This window comes from Oncorhynchus clarkii, chromosome 9 (genome assembly GCF_045791955.1).
Source record: "Oncorhynchus clarkii lewisi isolate Uvic-CL-2024 chromosome 9, UVic_Ocla_1.0, whole genome shotgun sequence".
Taxonomy (NCBI): domain Eukaryota; kingdom Metazoa; phylum Chordata; class Actinopteri; order Salmoniformes; family Salmonidae; genus Oncorhynchus; species Oncorhynchus clarkii.
In genome coordinates this window covers 41537408-41543895 of record NC_092155.1, presented here as the reverse complement: position 1 = coordinate 41543895, position 6488 = coordinate 41537408, and positions in this window count along the sequence as shown.

The following is a 6488-nucleotide window of genomic DNA, read 5'->3' as shown; positions in this document are numbered from 1 at the left end:
CACAGTACCTTCTACGGATCTTCGTATATTCCAAAATACTAGACCTCCCCCCGACCCCCAGTCGAGCTTGAAACCCAACCCACATCTCCCTCCCCTCAGCACCAGCAGAATATATTCTCCCAGGGACCTCTTTCTTTCTCCTATTCCTCCCACGCGCTGCGAGGACGAGGTAGCCTACCTATAAATCACACTTTTTGGTTCGCTTTCGACCCCCCATTACAATAGCGTGGAGTATAGCCACTCACCACAATTTTGCATTACAATACTTGAAGTAGACCTTTTCCGAATGTTGCTCAATAGGCTACAATAACCAATAACAGATTTTCCATTTTACCATTTGCAGGTGGATTTAGGCCTTCACGGATAGGCCTACATTCATATTCAACTCATGTTTATTCATACACTTTTTTTATTGGCACTTAAAATAGGCAACTCTCTTATATATGGGCTTATAACAAAGGTGTAATGCAGTAATGACCAGATGTCTGAATTACATCATGGCTCTTTTGATGCAATAGTATCGTAAGTCTACCTGGGATCATGTCCATAGACTTGCAGTTTAGATTTAGGACCCAGAACAGAACTTACTCAGGTCAATAGATGAGAGACAGGCTTTTAAGATGGATCAGCTATATATATATATATATATTTGCACACAAATATAGGATTACTGTATTGAAGTCCATGGATTCCCCCAAGAGGAAACCGATCCCCTCATTGAGAGTGAATGACACTGTCGACCTGTCCACCTATACATGTGCCCACACTTGGCAAATGTTGTAGGCCTATATTTAGAAAGTTTCTACATTTCAATATTCTCTCTCTCTCTCTCTCTCTCTCTCTCTCTCTCTCTCTGTCTCTGTCTCTGTCTCTGTCTCTCTCTCTCTCTCTCTCTCTATGTCTCTCTCTCTCTTACTCTCTCTCGCTCTCTCTTTCAATTAAATTCAAAGGGCTTTATTGGCAGGAAATGTTAATAAACTTGGTGTTCATCTGCTCACAGGCCTCCAACTAACCTACATGTAAAAATAATATACAAAATAAAATAAGGCTAATCCACTTAGCTAACAATGGGAGTTGAGGGTGTATGAAGTGGACCATGGTGTGAACTACCGTAGGGAGCACTGAGGGCATGGGAAACGGCCAGCCTGCCTCTGAGGATTAACTCATTCTAAACCTGTCTGACTTTACAGAGATTCTTGGATTATGGCTTTATGGGTGTCTAATTATTGCGGGATCTGAGGCTACCCCTGGGTGTGTAGAGCACTCCAGTCCATGACAGTGTTATGTCATGGTCACGTTGCATACTTAGGGTCAGTCAGAGTTTCGGCAAGAGGCCTGTCTGTTTGAGCAAAGACCAGTTGACATGAGGCTGTGAGAACCAGTTAAAAGAAGATGTCTGCCATGACTGTTTGCAATGTATATTAAGGGGCTGGAAACTGAAGGCGTGTTGTATGCATTTCCATTAACTTTCCTGCATATGCAGTAATAGTGTTGGCAGTTCATACAGTACATGCAGTACATACAGTACATACAAATTCCACCAGTGCATGGAGCTTGTTGCTATTGCTAATGTTATACTAGTTACCTGTCACAACAGTTCAGATGCCCAACAGTCCCCTCCAGGCAAACAACATGGGCTCTCTTCATTGTGAAGCTCAGAAATAGTGAACCAGGGGATGAAATGCCTGTATGATCTTTATCGTGTATCTTTCTGAGGCAGATAGGGCCAGGCGAGAGGGCCTGAAAGCGGGTCTTTGTTGAGTGGAGAGGCACAGTCACACCGGGGTCATAACCTTTTCGAGAGACCTGTCACATAGGGAAGAAAGCGTCTGAACCCTCCATCACACCCCTGATCCAGGGACAGTTTTATTATTTGGTGCATATTGGTTAAGGTTAGGGAGAGCTGATCCTAAATCAGTTAATTTGGAAGAACACAGGAAGCATCTTGACCAATGCAGTCCTCATATCTGTTCCTAAAGCAACTAGCGAGCTCTGAATGTCTGTCTTAAATTACCATCATGCCTGTCCTAGCTAAACCAATATTACGTTCTATTAAGACAATATCACACTCTCATTAACACCCTCTCCAATTTACAAAGTGAAGCCAGGTTATTTTATTAGGCAAGTCAGTTAAGAACAAATTATTATTTTCAATGATGGCCTAGGAACAGTGAACACTGAACACTACCTTGTTCAGGGGCAGAATGACAGATTTTTACCTTGTCTGCTCAGGGATTATGATCTTGCAACCTCTCAGTTACTAGTCCAACATTCTAACCACTAGGCTACCTGCTGCCCCAGAAAATGGGAGATTGATAGATCATAGGACCAACAGTAGGTACATACACTGAGTGTACAAAACATTAAGAAAAGCTGCTCTTTCAATGCCACAGACTGACCAGGTGAACCCAGGTGGAAGCTATGATCCCTTATTGACGTCACTTGTTAAATCCACTTCAATCAGTGTAGATGAAGGAGAGGAGACCGGTTAATGAAGGATTTTTAAGCCTTTTAACAATTGAGACATGGATTGTGTATGTGTGCCATTCAGATCGTGAATGATCAAGACAAAATATTTAAGTGCCTTTGAATGTGGGAATGATAGTACGTGCCAGGCGCACCAATTTGTGTCAAGAACTGCAACGTTGCTGGGTTTTTCACACTCAGCAGTTTCCTGTGTGTGTCAAGAATGGTCCATCACCCAAAGTACATCCAGCCAACTTGACACAACTGTGGGAAGCATTGGAGTCAACATGGACCAGCATCCCCGTTGAATGCTTTCGACGACTTGTAGAGTCCATGCCCTGACGAATCGAGGCTGTTCTGAGGACAAAAGGGGTTGAGGGGGTGCAACTCAATATTAGGAAGGTGTTCCTAATGTTTGGTTTACTCATTGTAGAACTGGAATATACTGGTAACTGACTAAATAAAGGAAATGGCAACATAAAGTGACTAAATAGGGTGTAGGTGTCTGGAACTCTGTCAGAGAAATTCCATAATTTGGTGTTTTGTTGATGGTGGTGGAAAACACTGTTTCGGGTGCCACTCTAGAAACTCCCAGAAGTGTTCAATCGGGTTGAGATCTGGCGGCTGAGACGGCCGTGGCATACGGTTTACACTGTTTTCCTGCTCATCAAACCATTCGGTGACCACTCTGTGATGCCCTGTGATGTCATCCTATTGTCATCCTATTGGGACATAGCCATGGTTGCCAAAATAATGGCCTGCCCATCATTTGTATACATGACCCTAAGCACGATGGGATGTTAATTGCTTAATTAACTCAGGAACCGCAACTGTTTGGAAGCACCTACTTTCAATGTATTGTGTATCCCTCATTTACTCATGTGTCTCCATTATTTAGGCAGTTACCTGTACATAGAACTGCAATCTGAAAGCATCACTCAAATGCATGACTACTAGACGGCCGTCTTGGGGACTTATTTGGAACTTCTGCTGGATTTCACAGTGTACCATGCCTTATGATCACAACAATAGATCAATTGAACTGCGCCTCCACAATGGTAGCCAAGGTCCAAAGAACTTAATGTGCGATAGAAAACTGTCCGTTCAAGAAATGTCTCTCGTTCCCCCGACTGTACGCTGCCTCCGTCTCCCTGAGCACACAATAGGCCTCTGTGTGCTGGGCCCACGGAATGCTGTGAGATGGCAGGGCAGTGGGGATCGCTGCCTGATGAGGATGGTGCCTGGGGGGGTTGAGGAATGGTGGGTAAGGTGGGAGGATGGAGGGGTTCGGGGGGGGGGGGTGATCATTCAGGACTGTATGACTGCAAAGAGGCTCCAGGGGTCTAGAGGGTGTCTAGGTTTCGGCACGGTGACCACTGTGGAGGGGTGGCTGTGGTTTGCTGAGTACACAACGTGCCTGGGGAAGTCGAGCAAAGGACAGGGCCAGGCTCAGTCTATAAAATATATTTGTTATTGTATCCATTTTCTATTATAATTTCATAAATGGTGCAGGAGGTAACATTTGTAAAGTTGAATAGCATACCCAGATTACCAAATAGTAGGTAATGGGACCAAAAAGGTGATAGAATATAATCTAAAAATGTTTCAACGCTGTACAATTGCGCTGTGTTTAACTAGAGGAACTCTAACTTCTGCTGAAGAGAATGAGGGAAATCTGTGGAATATTTGGATTTCAGTGGTGAAAAAACTCCCTCCAGTGGAAGTCGGGTAGAACTGTCTGGCTACTCTTGCTTTAGCGGTGTGCGTGTGTGTGGTGTGTGTGTGTGTGTGTGTGTGTGTGTGTGTGTGCGTGTGTGTGCCTGTTTGCACTGTAAGGCCTGTATGTCTGTGTCATTATGGGGAGGAATGTGGGAGAGAGTAAAGTTGGCAATGAGTGAGAATTCCATTCACGCTGGGTGGTAGATGGATAATGAACCGTGTTCTTTAATTTGAGAAGCGAAATGAACGATGCATCAAATCTCTACAATTCTCTAATTAGGGAGTTTTGTTTCACCACTCTGCACACAATTAAAATGTTCCTCTCGCTATGATCAATATCAAATTAACGTCTAAGAAGTCATCTAAAATTGAAAGCAGAGGATATGTTGAGATTGGAAAGTAGCAATTCCCTTTGGATAGTAAAAGCATAAAATGAAGATGTCGCAGACACTTTTTTCCTCATTGGCTTTTCTTCCAACATCATTCTAACCTTCTGTCCTACAAAGTAGAAAGCATGCCTCTCAGACCCAAGAGAGTTTAGCGAGGGTCAGAAAAACGAACCTTTCAAACCAAGACGTTTTGCCGCCAATTTTAGCGTACCGCCAACGTTTTGCAGACTTTTCTTTGTACTGTATTTGAACGATTTTGCCAACAGCAAAGCCTGTACTTTTAATTCCACCAACCGAGGTAGTCATGATTGTGGTAATGTGTTGCAAAGTCCCGCCAAACCCTCAGTATTAATGCAAAAAAACAACATCCCCCTCTTCCTCAGAGAACGACAGCGTAGATGGAGAAAGATGCCAGTGAGAAGTAGCCTGACTGGGCAAAACACTTCTCTTTGATCTCTTCTTTAGCACTTCGGGAAGTAGTTGTGATTTTGGGGTTGTGTGCACTCTGATATGTGCTTGTGTGAAATCGTCCAATGATATTAGCTGGGTACAAGGTTGTGTAGGTTACTTTCTAAATGTAATCCGTTACAGTTACTAGTAGGTTACTTGCCCAAAATTGTAATCAGTAGTGTGACTTTTGTATTACCCAAACTCAGTAACGTAACCTGATTACTTTCAGTTACTTTTGGATTACTTTCACTTTAACAGGCATTAAGAAGACAGAAATGTTCCATCAAACGCATCAGGTGTGTCATCATAATGGTATCTGACTTGTGGTCAGACTCGCTCATGTGGAACAAACTTAAATCTGCACCTTTTTTCAATGTTGAATTGAATGTCATAATGTATTTTTTCCGCAAACATCCTTTCTGAATTTAAAAGTAATCCAAGAAGTAATCATGAAGTTTTTCTAAAGTATCTGTAATCTGAATACAATATATTAGCTGGTAACATAACTTATTACAGTTAGGGTTTTTTTGCAATCAGATTACATGTAACTGACAGGTAGATACCACTATTTGAGACGCCCTGAACTGCTGAAGGAATCCCAGACAAGCTTTGGACCCAATAGAAATATATAGCAGTTTCTCCTAAATCCAGGATATCATGGTGACATTTTAGGTGAGTCTGTTAACTACCATATTTCACCAGAATACTTTTTGACCCATAATCCTGTCCAAATACAGAATCTCCAACCCCCAAGTGTTTCAAACTGACTGTCCATTGTAGGTTATTCTAAGCTCCAGGGCTTTATCCAGGCTCTCAGACTACTGAGGCTGAATCAAAGCAGCAGGCTCCGGTATATTTATTTTCCTGTGTGAGACGACGACGGGGGTGGGGGTGGGTAGTTAAGTTTGTGCAGGCAGGAAGGGTGGGGCATGGGGGCTTCTCACACACGATGGAGGCTGGGGGGGGACAAAGCTGGCATTCATGGGCTGAGGAATGGAAAACATTTTCTCCTGAAAACTCCTGAAGCTACAACCTGGGAGAGGTGGTGTAGGTAGACCATTGGTTAGCGTGTGGCCCTTAGGAGCGGTCACATTCCTAGCGAGGCAAATCCAAAGGCTCCACCAGTGCCGGGTGAGGCCTCGTTTATTTGGTAACGCAGGTAACATTATGTCACCTCGTAGAGTCAATCTGGGAGAGGATACTATAGCATTCTACACCCAACAGCTGCACAGACTACACAGTCTAAAAAAACCATGTAACCCTATACGGGTGGGTGCAGGAACTTTTCAACTACGAGGACGTTTTTGGATGGGGAGTCTGGGGACCATTGGGGGGGCCTTGACCGTCTGCATGACAATAATGTCTCCTGAAAGAATTCCTTGAAGTGCCTTGAAGTGAGCTCCTCTTGATAGTCTTGGTAAATGTAATCCACCAATGTATTCCTCTCCTTAGTGAGGTTTTTCA